The sequence below is a fragment of the Tachypleus tridentatus genome, chromosome 11, assembly GCF_004210375.1.
Source record: "Tachypleus tridentatus isolate NWPU-2018 chromosome 11, ASM421037v1, whole genome shotgun sequence".
Taxonomy (NCBI): domain Eukaryota; kingdom Metazoa; phylum Arthropoda; class Merostomata; order Xiphosura; family Limulidae; genus Tachypleus; species Tachypleus tridentatus.
In genome coordinates, this window is record NC_134835.1 from 16,097,944 (window position 1) to 16,115,297 (window position 17,354).

Genomic DNA, 17,354 nt, shown 5'->3' on the forward strand with positions numbered 1-17,354 from the left:
AGTAGCCCAAGATTTCTCGGTGGGTGGTGATGAATAGCTGTCTTCCCTCTAGTCCTCCATTGCTAAATTTGGGATGGTTAGCGCAGACAGCCCTCGAGTAGCTTTGAGCGAAATTCAAAACAAACCTTTTGAATCACACTGAATTATTTATACATCCATTTTTATCAGTATCATTTTAAATGAAATTTTCTTTTGTTAGTCTGTTCACCTGGTGATATTTGGAAAACAAATCCAAGTAGTATGTATATTATAAACTATAGTATTCATTTAATGTGCAATAAAATAATATATAGAATTAGATCGCAATAAAGCTTAATTCAATGATATCCGTAAAAACATATTATTAATAAATACTTTTTTACAGAAAAGAGAATAGTTTGATAGTTAAGAATGTAATCACAAATGTTAACTTTATGCACACAATTTGTTTTTTTTCTGATTGAAAATGAGAGAACTTTTGACTTGTGAGTTCATGATGTAGAATCATATAGCTTTTTTTTACAGATTTTGATATAAATTTGAAAATATTTATGTACTTGTAATTTTTACTTTAATATTTTTATTACTTTTATTTTTTAAAATCAATTTTCAGACATTCCCTTATTAGAGTCGTCTGTTAAATTTGCAATGAAAACCTCGAATCTCAGAAGAACTTGTTTTTGGGTAACAGCTTAGTGAAGCTGGTAACAATTGTAATTTAAGTAGAAATCTCTTATGTGCTTTTGATATTAATATTACATGTTAGAAAGCAATAATACAAAAAGAAGTCAGGGTAATATAAGATGATGTTGGTGAGTAAACGTTTTGGTAGTTTTTCAATAATTCCAATGTTTTAGATACTAAAGATAAATACTTGATAACAGTTTGGGCTTCATATTTATTTGTTTTTAAACATATGAATAAGTTAATAGTATCAACAGTACATATTATTCAGATATAAATATAGGTTCATTGTGATGAGTAAAAAATAAATAAATTCATCATATGTGCAATTTCACAGGTTTTCAAGTTACAACAACAGTGACCAATATAATGTTGTGAAATTTTTAGAATTAAAATACTATTCACTGGTAGTTTCTAAATTTTCTGTTTTCATCAGATTTACTCCAGTGTTCAAAATGTGTATAATACTCAGTATTTGAATATTTAATTTAAGAGCGTAATTGCTACTTTATAAAACATCAATTGTACTTCAAGTCCATTTCTGTTTAGAAAGATATCCAACCTGTTCTTAAAATTAAGGTTCAGTCAAATGTGGAAAATTGAAATATCTGTTTTTTATCAGTTAGATTTATTTTTCTTTTAAACATTCCCAGTTAGAGTCAATTGTTTGTGAGCACTACTTTATCAAAGACACTTGTTTTCATTAGATACATTTTATATTTCATACCACAGCTAAGATGTGATAAACAATTGTACAGAAATCTTCATTGAACATTTTTGAAACATTTTTAGGTTATATAATTTATCAATTCTGAAATAATTGTTACAATTTTTTAAAATACACTTTAATATTTTTACATATGTTTTATAATTTGATATGCAACTGTACATGCAATACCTGAAAGGTACTTTTCATCCATAAAAGGGTAGATGTGTTAACTGGATTAATTACATACATATATATATATTCAAGAACTGGGTTTTCCTTTTATGAATATAGCTGTAACAGAGATAGTGTCAGGTGAATCAGAGGAAAGAATTTGAGATCTGTTTCAAACAAACAGTAAACAGCACTCACTGTGTTCTGTTTATTGATTAAATTTAAGCTGTAACTACAAACAGAGAGATGGAAACGAGGATAGTAATGCAACTTCTGACATGCATGGATGGTAAATATACTTTAAGTCCACTTATGTTATAAAGTTGATAGGTTGAAATCACACATTCAGTAGAGACTTTTGAGATTAATATTATGTTGTACTTCAGTAAATTTTAATGTATTATATTTAGTTTTGTAATTTAGTTTTTACTTGTGAAGCTGTTAAATTGTTTTTAGTGTTACTTTTAGTTTTATTAGCACTTTATTCTTTGGTTATTCATAGTGTTACATGTATTTTGTATTAATTTATAATTAGTTTGTTTATATATGATGTTTATTTCTGTTTTATAGAATTTGTTCATTCATGATGTTACAAATGTTTACTTTCAAACAATCACAAGGTGTGATACTTTACAGTTATAGATATTTCTACATTACTTGAAGTCAAAGAATCATTAGCAATGTCTTGAAACTACATGCATGAGTTGTAGTTAATTGTTTTTATTGGTATTTGTAGTTTTTATATTAAAATTTACATAGTATTACAGTATATTTATTTATATAGTAAAGAGCTTAACCAGAAAGATACCACAACACAAGTTTTGGTTGCATTCCCTTGGTCCTGCATTATGTCATACCAGGAGATTTAATTAAGAAAACTGTATGGGTGTTCCTGATGAGGCTGTAAGGATCAGTTAGCTATGTACTTTTACTCATTTTTTTGGTTTGCTTATTTTAAGTTTTTCATATTGTATAATTGTTACTTGAAATCGTATGCACCCTACATCCGCAAGACTAAACAATACTTGGGATGTTTGATGCAGGAGTGCGACATCTCATAACATCTTTATGTACTGAAATCAATGTTTTCCAGTGTATTTCTAATTTACTTTTTATGTTTTAATAAATATAACTAAAATTGAAATATTTATAATTAAATTTTAATATGTACATATGTAACGTACTGTAGTCATAACATCACCGTAAGTTTCATCAAATTTCTATTAATGTCATATTTATATTTTGTAGGTCAATACATAGTTATGTATATTGAATTAGCTTTATTGTAATTATGTAAATTGAAGTAACTTATGCCACATTTGAAACTTGACAACTTTAAAACAAATTTATTCATAAGATTTAGGAAAATAAAATATTTTACAAATGTCACAAAATAGTATATACAAATGTTATTACATTCTATAAGGAATAATGGTTTTACAAATTGCTCAAATAAAAAACACATACTAGACGTTGTGAACAGAATAAAACTATTTATATATACCTAAAAAGAATAATGGGTGTACAAACTGTGTGAATCAGATATAAATACATAAAGTTGTACACAGAAAAAGTTGTATGAATGAATGGAAGTTTATAGATATGTATTTTATTACAAACGTTATAGAAAAAGTGAAAAAGCCATATTTATGGTATTATATACAGTATTACACTAATAACAGTGCAGTCACAAATTGCATTATTCAAAACAAACCCTAGGGGACCTCCCATTAGAGGGTTTTGTACTTTCAGTTTACCTCCTCTGGGATCTAAACATCCACCCATGTGTTTGCTGTGCGTGATGACTCATGAAGGGGAGGAGAGGATCCTGGTGGTTGAGGGGTCCAGCTTTGACACACCACTTTAGCCTTGCATTCCTGTAAATGGGCAGCTTGGGGTGGCCCCCCGAGGGTCATCCAGCTGGTCCACTTGGGCTAGGGTCAACCAAGCATCATTGTTGGATATTCTCAGCAGGTGTTGTGGACCTAATGTCCGATACTGATAAAAATTCATACTTTTGGAGAAATAGTACATAAACGTTTTTATTCAGAAAAAGGTTTAGCAGTTTTAATCTAGAGTATCACACCTTATTTGAATTTTATAAGTAACTTTTTTAATATAACATACTGTAAATAATAATGATTAACAGTTGTGCATGTCTACAAAAGATACACATAAAAGAGCATGTGTGTACAGATTTGAGAAATTATTCATTTATTAAAGATAATGTTTGTAAGGGTTGTTATTGTATCTGAAATATTAACATAAATAGTAATTATTTTAGGAATAAATGAGGATATATTTTAAAAACATTAAACTTCAAAATAAGTTGTATACATTAATTAATTGTGTTTTACTCTTTGATCATCTGTTGTACCTCTGGCTAGAGTATGCTCAGTTTTCTACTGAAGACATGGAATTGAAAGATGACACAGACAATGTTTGGAGAGTTGGTAACACTTGTGTGATCTGGGAAGCATGCTGGGAGTTTGACAGTACCATTCTTGATACTTTATAAGTAAGTGTATAATCAAAATATAGTTCTTGAAAATCTATTATTATAAAGAGGTTATACACCATTTGTTTCTTGCCTAAATGCCACAAATTCCTCTAGGATGGTGAGAAAAACAATATATTGGGTTAACATTGGCATAACTTGTAGCTGGTAGAAATGTGCAATAATACTTTTTAAATTCTGTACACAATTGTTTAATATATGTTGATTTCTGAGAACATTAATTTTAGTAGTTGTAAACATGTTCTGATAAATGTTTATTTTCATTTAAACATTTAAATTATATTTTGTGATTTTTTTTGGTCTCCTTCATATTTGTAGTTATTCATTTTTATGAATTGAGGCCATATGTGTTAAATCTTTATTAACATTACATAATGAGAAGTAATTTATTGTGAAACATTAACAATTATTCAAACTAGTATTGAAGCATCCCAACATCTCTATACTTTAGTTGAATGATGACTTTTAGTGAACAGTATTGTCAGTGGATATTTAAACTAACTATTAATTGTAATGTGATATGAATAGTGAGTAAAATCTGAGAACGAGACTAAGAACTAGTCAGTTTAACATTTTAAGTTTAACTAACACTTTATATTTGTGATAACTGTAATCAGGGGTTTTAAATGATTAGGTTTTATTCCATTGTTACGATATAGAAAGTAAGACAGTTTTATGTGCCTGTTAATCAAACAGTTAGTGTAAAATAAACTGATAAACTTATAAATGATTTTAAAAAATAACTTTATTAAACTCATTTAACAATACATTTTGTATTTATCAATTCAGTACACTTGTTACTTATTTTCAGTTAGCACTGATTACATAGTTTTGTGTACAGGAAAAGTTAAAAAAAGAATAATACCAACACTTTAATTATTTAGCAGAATCCAGAAAATAAACTAATGAATAAAATAACATTATGCAAGTGTTATGAAGCTGTTGATCAGTGGTTCCCAACCTTTTTTATGCCCTGCACCCCTAAAACATTTTAATATGTTCTCGCACCCCTCACAGTAATTATTTATTTGAGAATAAAGGTGAAGGTGGCCAAAACAAATTTCTATAATTAGTTTTTAATGATATGTAAACAAAAACGAAACATTTGGAAAAGAAAAAATTTTACAACAAATTAAAAGTTGCATGAACCTTACATGGCCTACAAAATAATAAATTTTTAACCATGCATGAAATGAAATTTCTTTGAATTTGAAATGTTCATAAACCAATTTAAATTTAATGACCCTTTTGTTTCTGTATATTTCTTATGAGTTTTTCAAAGCGTGGCACTTTGTTGCTGATAGCAATCTGCAAGTCTGCCTGTGCACCCAAGTGATTTCTAGATTTTGTCTTGATTGACAAAATGGAACTAAATCCAAACTTGCATAAGTATGTCGTCGCGAATGGGATGAGCACATTTAGTGCTTTTTAACAAAGTCTTGGAAACATGTCCATTGCCTAACAGCGATATTGTTCCAAAGTTTTGCTTTCAAACTGCATTTCAAGAACTCAATTTGTGCGCAGTTCAATAAGATCTTCCTCCAGATCTTCATCATCCGACATATTATCCAAACTGAAGGAGTATGGATTCATAATCCATTCTTCAGAAGTTTCCACTTCTCCTCCAAAATATCCATCAAATGACTTTGATTCCAAATGATCCACAATTTCTTCACACACACATGGACTCATCCTCACCTACCATTTCTTCTAGTGATGGAAAATTTGAAAGATTCCCTCTTTTAACTTGTCGACACCAAAGATGTAACTTTTCTTTGAAAGCATTTAACTTTTTGCAGCATTTCAATATGTTTGTTTTTCCCTTGAAGAGATACACCCAGGTCATTCATACGAGTGAAAATATCACTCAGATAGGCTAGCATTTGGTTGAATTCTTGTGATTCTATTTCTCCAGGCAGATCCTAGTCACGTTCCTTCAGAAAAGTTTTGACTTCTTCTCGCAGTTCAAAGAAGCGTGTTAAAGCTCTCCCATGTGACAGCCAGCAGACTTCTGTGTGGAAAAGCAAAACTGAATGCTCACTTCCAAAATCTTCACAAAGCGACTTGAAAAGGCAGTGGTTCAGAGCGCGACCCCTAATCCAGTTGATGGTCTTCACAGAAGTGTCAAGGACCTTTTTCAAATTTGGAGGCAATGTTTTTGATGCCAAAACATGTCGATGAAGGAAACAGTGAGCACCTTGCAAGTGTGGAACCTCTTGTTTCATCAGTGCAAAAAATTCTGATTTATTTCCTAGCATAGCAGGGGTGCCGTTGGTACATACAGAACCAATAATTTGGACATCTTAATCATATTTAATAAAGAAGTCCTTCACACACTGGAAGACATCTTTCCCTTTTGTGGTTGTTTTCAGATCTTCACAGAACAGGAAATCTTCCATTATGGCACAATCATCGACGTACCTCACTAGTGCGACGAGTTGAGTGCAATTTGCAACATCAGTTGTTTCCTCTAATTGGAGAGAGATTTTCTAGGGACTAGCCCTGATATCTGCAATAACTTGGTCCGAAATGTCTGAACTCAAATCACCAATTCAGTTTTGAATAACATTATTTGATAACAGCACTAATTTAAGCTTGTTTGAGGCTTCTTTTCCCAGAACAATTGTTGCCATTTCTAATGCAAGCGGTTTTATCACCTCTTCTGCAATTGTATGGGGCTTCTTTGATTTAGCTACTTTATACGCCATGTTGTATGAAGCCATCAGCAGTGGTTTGTCAGCAGATATAAAACCAAATTTTGGAAGGGTTGCTTGAGAATCAAAGATTCAACATTATGGCCTGCAACAGCTGCTTCACAATACTGGTTGTTGAAGTGTTCCTGTAGTTTAGATGGCTTCAAATTTGTGTTTGAAAGGACAGCGTCACAAAATATGCACTGGGGTTTTTGCAGATCCTCAGTTGTTCCAATGCAAGTGAAACCAAACTTCACATAATCATCATTCCATTTCATTTTCTTTGACATAATGAAGATTTTTGCTCGAACACAGAATCAACAATGCACTGACTACCATAGCATCACACATGGGTTTATATAATCTGTGAAACTTTCTAGAACTTTCTTGAATATACGTCACATGACGTCATCGATTAATTCTTGATACTTCTGGAAGTTTCTGGAGTCACTATCACGTGAATACATAACATAAATAAATAATAGACATTTTAAGATGGCGTTCACGAATGTAACCTAATTAGTTGTACCGAGTATTTAGGTTACGTTTACGTTTTGTGTGTTGTTTGTTTACAGTTATACATTAAGATTTCGGTCTGTGCCGGTGACAGTAGAAACGATAGTTTATCGTAACAACAAGCTACGTCTGTAACAAGAAAAATAAGAAATAAAAATCAAGCATAATGTTTGAATATATAGGACAGTAACCTCAATATAAACATAAACACTATATAGGACAGTACCCTTAATATAAACATAAACACTTTATAGGACAGTACCCTTAATATAAACATAAACACTATATAGGACAGTACCCTTAATATAAACATAAACACTATATAGGACAGTACCCTTAATATAAACATAAACACTATTTTGGACAGTACCCTTAATATAAACATAAACACTACATAGGACAGTACCCTTAATATAAACATAAACACTATATAGAACAGTACTCTTAATATAAACAAAAAAAAACTGAAATGTTATCTCACACACCCTGGTTGGGATCCACTGCTGTAGGTGTTTACAGTTCTACTGATTACTGTGATAATATGATTGTTGAATCTAGGAGTTTTAATCCTTTGTTCTGATAATATGCACACAGTTGATTGAAGAGAAGTAACAGATACTTACAGTTCTATATATTAATGTGAAAAATCAGCATAGACTGTAACAATTTTTGCAAAATACTGAACAACCATTATGATAGAACTTTGTGTCATAACAACACAGACTCAAGAAGTCTTGATACAAAATTATACTAATTTTTATTTCCAGTTTGCTCCTGAAGAAGGAAGGTCCACCTTTTGAAGGTACTTGGGTTGTAGAGTTTTTAAATGGAGTGTTAAGTTTATTATTTAAATTACTGTTCCGTACATTGAGAATCATCAGTTAAGTATGTAACAGTTATAAACATTTCTCATGAAATTTGTAACATCTCTTGAATTTAAAAATCTTTGTGACTCATTTCAAAACCACAATTATTCTTTCACAATAGTTCGTAAATTCTGCAGAATAATAACTATTTCTATACATATGACTTGTAGATCTGACACTGAATCAGTTTGTACAGTTACAGACTTCACTATGTATGTGTGCATTGGTACAAGCACATGATAAAGTAAAAAGTAATGTATTCTAAAACTGTTTATTGTACAGTATTTATATTTGTATGTAACAGTACTTTAATTTAACTTTACATTGATACACACTAGTAAAGATATTTGTATAAAATAATGTGACAATCTTCTTGTAGACAGTCATTTATTGTACTTGAAATTAGTTTTTAAAGTAAACTAAACATGCTTCAAGCTGATACAGTTTCAAGCTGAAACTAGTTATGAAATGTCATAAGCATGGATTATCCAATTAGCTGATCGACTTTCTCTTACTGAAATACTTTAGAACTCATCCACCCTGTACTTATTATAAATGTGGGTTATCGTGGTAGCTTACTGAGATTTTTATATGTAGATTTAATATATTTAATGAATGTTACATCACTAACACATGTAGTGTACTACCATTGAAATCCCAGGTTCCTCTTTTATCCACTTTGAAAGTGTATAGAAATTTATGTATGGTAAAGGATGTTATCTGATAGGTGACTTCAATATAATTAATTCATTATATTTATTGTTAAAGAAATGTTTTATATGATTTAATTTATATTGTTGGAAATTTATTTTTAAAACACATGTAAAAATTAATGTGTGATAATTGACAAACAGTACTGGTGTTCATAGAAAAAATCAGAAATGTGTCAGATATCACTAAATGTAGTACTTACGTTAAACATTTTACACACATAGTTTGAGGAGATTTCAACTTATGTTAAATGTTGTTGATCCATACTTTGAGAATTTGCTGCTCAGATCAGAAACAGATTGAAGATGTTGTAGGGTTACAACTAGATGTTTACTAACACTAGTGATAAATATATTACAACACTGCTAGTAACGTTAGTAACAGAATTAATTAGAAAGCCTATAGAACTCTGAGTAGTTCATATGAGTTATGATCAAGTGATGTCAAAGACTGTCCTTATTACTAGTAAGATGATTTATACACAAATAACAGCTGAAGGTAAACATTTAACTTCAGAACTATGTACAGTTGATTCTGTAACAATATTATAAAATCTGCAGGTGTTCCAAACAGTATTAATTCATGAAAAAACAATTTCAAAGTCAAGACAAATTGTTAGTGATTTAAGTCAAAACATGAAAATTTACCATGGCAATATTTAATTATAGTTCATGTTGTATTTATTTAGAAATAGTCAGTTCTAAGGGGAATACTTATTATTCACAGATGTAACATGTGTATCTTTACCATGCATTTGTTTTTTAAATTGCACATCATTTCTCTAAGTGTTTAGACGTATTTTTGGCTATGCTACGAGTTTTTAAATTTTACTTGACTTTGTTCATAGTTTTGAACTTAGTTTTGGTGTTTAACTTCCAACTTTAATAGTGTAAAAGCAGTTGTGTGTGAGTTGAATTTTTTTTTACTAAGTTTTTTCATCTTGTGTTATATACTCATTTCAGATATAGGTATGAATTTGCATTTTATTGTTATGACTTCATCTACAATCACTACCTCAGACAAACCATCTGTTGCTGTGATCACAAGTAAACTTTTTTGGCAGAGGAGATTTGGCACTTGTTTACAGAGATATGGAATTGTTTTTGCAGTTTGTGGATTCTTCTGACCCTCAGTCTTTGTTCCTTACCCTAGAGATGTTGTACAAGAAGATGAAGACATAGACAAGATTTTTATGTCTTGTTCTCATTTTCTGTGTTGTATAAACTATCTTTTGTTATGTTACTTACATGTTTTTACTGAACAGCTTGTTACCCTCTTTTGTCTGATATCTTACCATGGTTATGCTTTGGCATATCACTGGGATTCAAATTCTGTTTTGTATTTTCCACAGTTGGATTTCTTAATTCCAGTTTAGGTTTAACACCTAGATACTGCATGTGCTCAGTATTCCCATCTTTGTTTATCTTTAATCTTCCTTCTATGCTACTTCCTTATCATTCTCCTGAGAATTTTAAGGAAAGTGGCCATTCACTGTTGTTGTGTACATTATCCCATGTGTTGTTGGGCAGAATTCACTTTTGACATGGATGTGTTTATTCCTCTTGTCTTCAAGATATTTACACATTTACATTGGCTTCTTTTTTACATCAATTTATTTTGGAGGCCTGTCTTAGTCACTGGAGTCTTGAGTGGAGTCATCTCATCTCTAGTCTTCCTTATACTCCCTTGCTCCTCATCTGTCTCAATATTCCCCTGTTCCTCTCCCTCCCATTCTGTCCCCTGATCAGCTCATTTTGTAGACAAAATAAAACAATACTTCATCAACATCAATAAGTTTCCCCTGTTCCTCTCCCTCCCATCCTGTTCCCTGATCAGCTCATTTTGTCCAAGCTTCTGACTCAAGTTGTCTTATTTTTTGTTGCCAATCCATCTGCTGTAACTGGTTTCAGTAACAACTTGGTTTTGTGTAGGACCTATGGGGACCAAGCAATACAAGAATGTCCATTTTTAGAGAACTTTCCCACCAATCTTGAGTGTTTAAAAGTCTTATTAGAAGAACTCTCACTTCATTTTCATGCTATTTCTCTCTCATCTCCTTTTCTAGTTCCTTTCCCTCTCTTAGGGAAACCCATATTCTGCCATTTTCTGTCAAAAGCAAATCAGAACCTTATTTCCAAAAGTGCTGTAGAATCTATGGGTCATTTCAGCTTCTGTTCCTGGTTATTTGTTTCCTTAAACAGACAGTCTGAACTGTATTTTTTTTATAAACAAAGTTTAGACATGGGGATCGTTTATGTCACTTTGTCAGGTGCTTCCTCCAGGTTTGTGAATGACAAAGTTTCAACATAGAGTCGTTTATGTCACTTTGTCAGGTGCTTCCTCCAGGTTTGTGAATGACAAAGTTTCGACATGGAGTCGTTTATGTCACTTTGTCAGGTGCTTCCTCCAGGTTTGTGAATGACAAAGTTTCAACATAGAGTCGTTTATGTCGCTTTGTCAGGTGCTTCCTCCAGGTTTGTGAATGACAAAGTTTCAACATAGAGTCGTTTATGTCGCTTTGTCAGGTGCTTCCTCCAGGTTTGTCAATGACAAAGTTTCGACATGGAGTCGTTTATGTCACTTTGTCAGGTGCTTCCTCCAGGTTTGTGAATGACAAAGTTTTGACATGGAGTCGTTTATGTCACTTTGTCAGGTGCTTCCTCCAGGTTTGTGAATGACAAAGTTTCAACATAGAGTCGTTTATGTTGCTTTGTCAGGTGCTTCCTCCAGGTTTGTGAATGACAAAGTTTCAACATAGAGTCGTTTATGTCGCTTTGTCAGGTGCTTCCTCCAGGTTTGTGAATGACAAAGTTTCGACATGGAGTCGTTTATGTCGCTTTGTCAGGTGCTTCCTCCAGGTTTGTGAATGACAAAGTTTCAACATAGAGTCGTTTATGTCGCTTTGTCAGGTGCTTCCTCTAGGTTTGTGAATGACAAAGTTTCAACATAGAGTCGTTTATGTCGCTTTGTCAGGTGCTTCCTCCAGGTTTGTGAATGACAAAGTTTCGACATGGAGTCGTTTATGTCACTTTGTCAGGTGCTTCCTCCAGGTTTGTGAATGACAAAGGTTGACATGCCTGATGCTTACTTCCACATTTTCATGTCCTCAATATCTTGTCGGTTCCTTTGATTTAACCGCAGAGTCTGTCAATTCCAAACTGTTTTGTTTGGCTTTCCCTTGGCCTCCTCCATTTTTATATTGGGTAATCGGAGTTGGTGATAGATGATCCACTCCCAGGAACTTCAGTTACATTATTACATGGACAAATGACATTGTCTAGCTTCATTGTGGACAGTAGTTTAGCTTCCTGGCACACTTGGATGGTTCTTGAAGAGAGATATATGTGTTCTGACCCCAGCTCAATGTTTTTATTATGTTGAGACCATTTATTTCAACTTCTGCTTCATTCGTTTCTATGTCCATAGAGCTATCAGTTCAAAGAGCATAATACTGCGTGAAAAGGTCTGTTACTAAAATGTAAAATAGGTAATAGTCATGGTGTGTTTCAGCAAATTGGTCACTACCCTATGACAGTGTAATATACATGGTAATATTCCTAACTAAAGTAACAACTCCAGTAATTTGACTGCTGTAATAATACAGTGGATAATACCAAAACTAAGAACTCTATTCACACCAGAATAATGTGTAATACATAAACTATGTAACAGTACATATACAGTTACTGGATATGTTTTTTAATGTCACACTACTTGTACTTAATACATCAGGTTCTGTAAGACCACCACAGATCCAGGTACTAACTCTATTCACACCAGAATAATGTGTAATACATAAACTATGTAACAGTACATATACAGTTACTGGATATGTTTTTTAATGTCACACTACTTGTACTTAATACATCAGGTTCTGTAAGTCCACCACAGATCCAGGTACTCTATTCACACCAGAATAATGTGTAATACATAAACTATGTAACAGTTACTGGATATGTTTTTTAATGTCACATTACTTGTACTTAATACTTCAGGTTCTGTAAGACCACCACAGATCCAGGTACTAAACAAACAGTAACACTGAACAAGTAAAATGAAATGGATCTACACGAAAGGGATATTTATACGAATTTCAACATTGTCATTCAGTGATATATACAAGTTATGAATCAGTTGTAATGTGATAAAACAGTGACTCATTGGAAATATGTCATTAACTGTAATTCTTGTTTTACAGTATAACAACAGTAGCAAGTAGCATATCTATATGATATGAAGATACCACTCTTCAAGTGTATGAAGAGACAATTGTGGGTTAAAGATCATTTGATAAGTTAATTACACCTTATTTTAATGCTTGTAATAATTACTTGAATTACATTTTAACATCAAAAGTAATTTTTAAACAAAACAAATGTTGTGTTAATTTAATTTTTCTCAGCTCTGTCAACATTCCATGAATTCTTAAGGGGTTTAAAATAATCTTTGTCTTTTGTTTGAGGGTTACTGGTCAGTTCTGTTGTGTGGATGGATCCATGTGATTAAACAAAGGATCTTTAACTCTGTGGAACATGGTTACAAATTGAATAAATTCATGGAGAACTTCTTTATGTCCACACAAATTATAATAACTTACAGAGTACACTTACAAAAAATACTTGTGGATCTTAAACATAATCCGATCCTTTTGTTCACCTTGAGATATTCAAAGTTTCCATTCTATAGAAAAGTAGTTAGTACTTATTATTTTGCATGAATTAAACTGAACTTTAAACATGAACATTAAATTATATCTTAATCCAACTTCTAGTAGTTAACAAAGTCTTTTGGATTCTGATTTGTTTGTTATGTTTTTTAATTTTATCCTACTTCTTTAGACCTGTGGGTAGATTAGTTAACTGATGAGTCCAAAGTTGTCATGTCTGAAGCTAAAGTTAAAGTGTTGCTGAGTTGTTTGAAAGATATGTACGTGACCATCTATGTAAGGTAGGTAGGTATTCAGTGTTTATTGGCACAAAGCTACAAGGCTATCTGTGTCAGACAAGATGTGGTACAGTATAGATATAGGGCAGTTAAGGTAAAAAGTAAAATATGTAAAATTAGGAACTGCCAGGAAGACTGAAGCAAAAAGTACACCCTTGCTGACGGACACCTGAAGTTGGCCTTTCCAGTTCTAGGTTCAAATCAAAATAAAAATTGAAATGTGTAAAAGAAATCGTGTTAAAATATTATATAGTCCAATAAAAAACCTTAAATTAAGTGTAAAAGACCAATGGCTCTTAAAAATGTAAAAACTTGAGTGAAATGGTCAGAAATTAACTAAAACATGGGCCGAAGTCAAGGGCAACCGGCCTTACAAATATCTTTAAAATGGTGTCGTAGTTCTAGGTTGTAACAACGGCATGATAACAAAATGTGGATGATTGTGATCTGAGTGCCACATAGACCACTTACTAGTGCAGCAGTTCCAGATAAAAGGAAGTGGTGGGCTAAGAAACTGTGACCAATGTGTAGCCTTGACAAAACAACCTCCTTTCTTCAACCTTACCGAAGCAAGAGGGCCAAAGACCAAGAGAAGGTTTGATTTGAAAAAGCTTGTTATTGTGTTGCTCATTCCAGGTTGTCTGCCATCTGGTGTACAGTCTGGATTTGATAACTGGACCATAGTCCATGTATGGAATGGGTACTGGGATGATAGATCCATAACAGACAGACTTTGCTGCTCTGTCAGCCAGCTCATTCCCACAAATTCCAACATGACCTGGTATCTAAAAGAATTGGACAGAGACAGATGAGAGAGAAAGATGGGCCAGTTTGTTTTTGATATTTATGAGAAGAGGGTGGTGACTGTCATGGAATGATTTCAGGGCCAATAGACAGCTGAGTGAGTCCGTATATATATTGTACAATTTGTATATTGCATTATTTCAATATGATTTAGGGCAAGAGAGATGGCATACAATTCGGCAGTGAAAATAGGAACTGTAGGGGGAGTCACAATCGAACTGTCACAAATCATGGCTGAGCCCACTGAGTCACCCAATTTGGAACCGTCTGTATATATCGGAATGGATGGATCGTATGAAAGATGTTCAGCAAAGAAAGAGCGATATTTTGAATCGTGTGCATCTGCTTTCTTCAGATGACTCAAAGATAGGTTACAATTGGGGGCAGCAATTTGGAATGGTGGAATAGGCTGATTTGGAGGTGTATTTAATGGAAGATTCCTTCTGGCTTTGACGTCTATCTTTGAGTGCGTACACAGGCTTGCTGAAATGCAGTGCGGTTTGAGAGTGTGGGGTATCTTTGAAATTTATCCCAAGCATGCTTCTGAGTTTTCCATATTATAGAACAGGCAGAATTCCATAAAGGGCGAGGGTGCCATGGGGAACATGTAGAGGTTTTAGGGATGCATCAAGTAGCAGTTTGTATAATACTGTTGGTTATTGCTGCTATACAATCACCTGTGGATAATTTACATAAGATGGCAGGATCCAGTTCCAAGAGAGTAGTGAAAGAAGGCCAGTTGGCCTGGACCAACTTCCACCAAAGTACATGTGTCAGGTGGTACTGATCATGGCCAGTCTCTCGTAAGATGATGGGAAAATGATCACTACCTCGTGGATTAATGTCAACCTCCCAGGAAAAGTGAGTGAGTAGTGAAGGGGAACAGACAGAAAGAGCTACAACTGTAAATGACTGATTAGGCGCATGAAAATAAGTGTAAAAGGCAGTATTGAATAGAGCCAGTTTGTGGTTCAGGAGCATATGCTCTATGGTGCACCCTCTCATATCAATACGGGAGCCACCCCAGAGGGGATTATGTCCATTGAAATCTTCCAATATTAAAAAGGGGGTAGGCAGTTGCTCAATGAGGGTATTGAGGTCTGATTGGTTATAATGCATTTCAGGTGTAAGATATAGAGAGCAAATAGTGATGGTACAACCCAAGGAGACATGGATGGCTACAGCCTCCAATAGTGTGGTAAATGACAGGGACCAGGTGGGCACGTGCTGATCAACCAGCAATGAAACTCCCCCATGTCCCTGTCCTACACATAGCCTTTTGTTTTAGTATAATGAATAGTGGCAAATAGTAACTGTATTTGCAGGCTGTAGAAATGTTTCCTGCAAAGAAAGACATATGGGATGATAAAAGGCAAAAAGATCTTTGATGTCAGTCACATTTGATTGGAAACCTTGACAGTTTCATTGGATGAGTGTGGCCATGTGTAATTATTTCAGAGGATAAGACAGTAGAGAGTCCTTCTGCTTACGACCACGTTTTCTTTCTTTATTCGATGTGGGTCTATCTCCCTCTGTGGATCCTGCTCTAGCTCAAAAGGCTGGGTCTGAATTTATCGGTACACGTACTAATTATTAAGTGCACGGACGAGTTATTTGTTTAATTTTTGGGGTATCAAGAGAGGGAGACTCCATGGAAATATCTTGACTTGAAGAAGGTGATGTTCGGCAATGACTGGAAGGTGTGGTCAGGACAGAGATGGAAGGAGACACTGATTCGTGAACTGTGTTGATTTTGGGAAGTGTTTCATTAAGATATGCTGGTGAAGATTGTGTAGGGGATAGGGTAAGGTCTGTTTGGACTCCTATTGTAGTAGTAGAACAGGTTATAGCAGCATAAGTACTGGTCAGAATAGGTAATAATAATTTTCAAGCCTCTGTGTAAGTGAGATTGTTAACTGTCCTGAGACATTGTATTTCTTTTTATTCTACCCATTTAGGGCAAGAGGTAAAATAAGAAGGATGTGTACCCTTACAGTTCGAGTTAGCATTCGGTGGCATTATGGTCTTTACCACAACAGACACAGGTCAAGGAACCACGGCAACATTGTTTTGAATGACCAAATCATTGACAATGGAAACATCGTACAGGATTTTGGAATATAAGGTCGCACCTTACAATTCAGATATCCTGCTTTTATTGTGGTTGGAGTATGTGGTACAGTAAATATTAGTATTAGAACATTTGTTGATTCCAGAATTTCATCTTTTCGAGTGAACCCACACATTAATATTTACATGTATCCATATTTGAGTATGTAGCACAGGACATTAATAGGACTGTTAAGTTTATCCAATTACCATTTATAAGCTAGTGAACTTTGATAAGAATAACATGGTACAAAACCATGATAATTAACACCTTGATAATGTTATCTTGTGATAAGTTCAACATCTACATGTTTGTAATGTTATCTTGTGATAAGTTCAACATCTACATGTTTGTAATGTTATCTCGTGATAAGTTCAACATCTACATGTTTGTAATGTTACCTTGTGATAAGTTTAACATCTACATGTTTGTAATGTTACCTTGTGATAAGTTCAACATCAACATGTTTGTAATGTTATCTTGTGATAAGTTCAACATCTACATGTTTGTAATGTTATCTTGTGATAAGTTTAACATCTACATGTTTGTAATGTTATCTTGTGATAAGTTCAACATCTACATGTTTGTAATGTTATCTTGTGATAAGTTTAATATCTACATGTTTGTAATGTTACCTTGTGATAAGTTC

The 17,354-nt window shown here is 33.3% G+C and overlaps 1 long non-coding RNA gene across 1 annotated transcript; it reads left to right on the forward strand.

The window, feature by feature from the left end:
- Nucleotides 1–636: 636 nt before the first annotated feature.
- LOC143231430 (uncharacterized) lies at nucleotides 637–16,922 on the forward strand. The gene is made up of 4 exons (XR_013016916.1): nucleotides 637–791; nucleotides 3,931–4,061; nucleotides 8,038–8,072; nucleotides 16,554–16,922. It is a non-coding gene; the product is annotated as an uncharacterized LOC143231430 (long non-coding RNA).
- The last annotated feature ends 432 nt before the right edge of the window (nucleotides 16,923–17,354 follow it).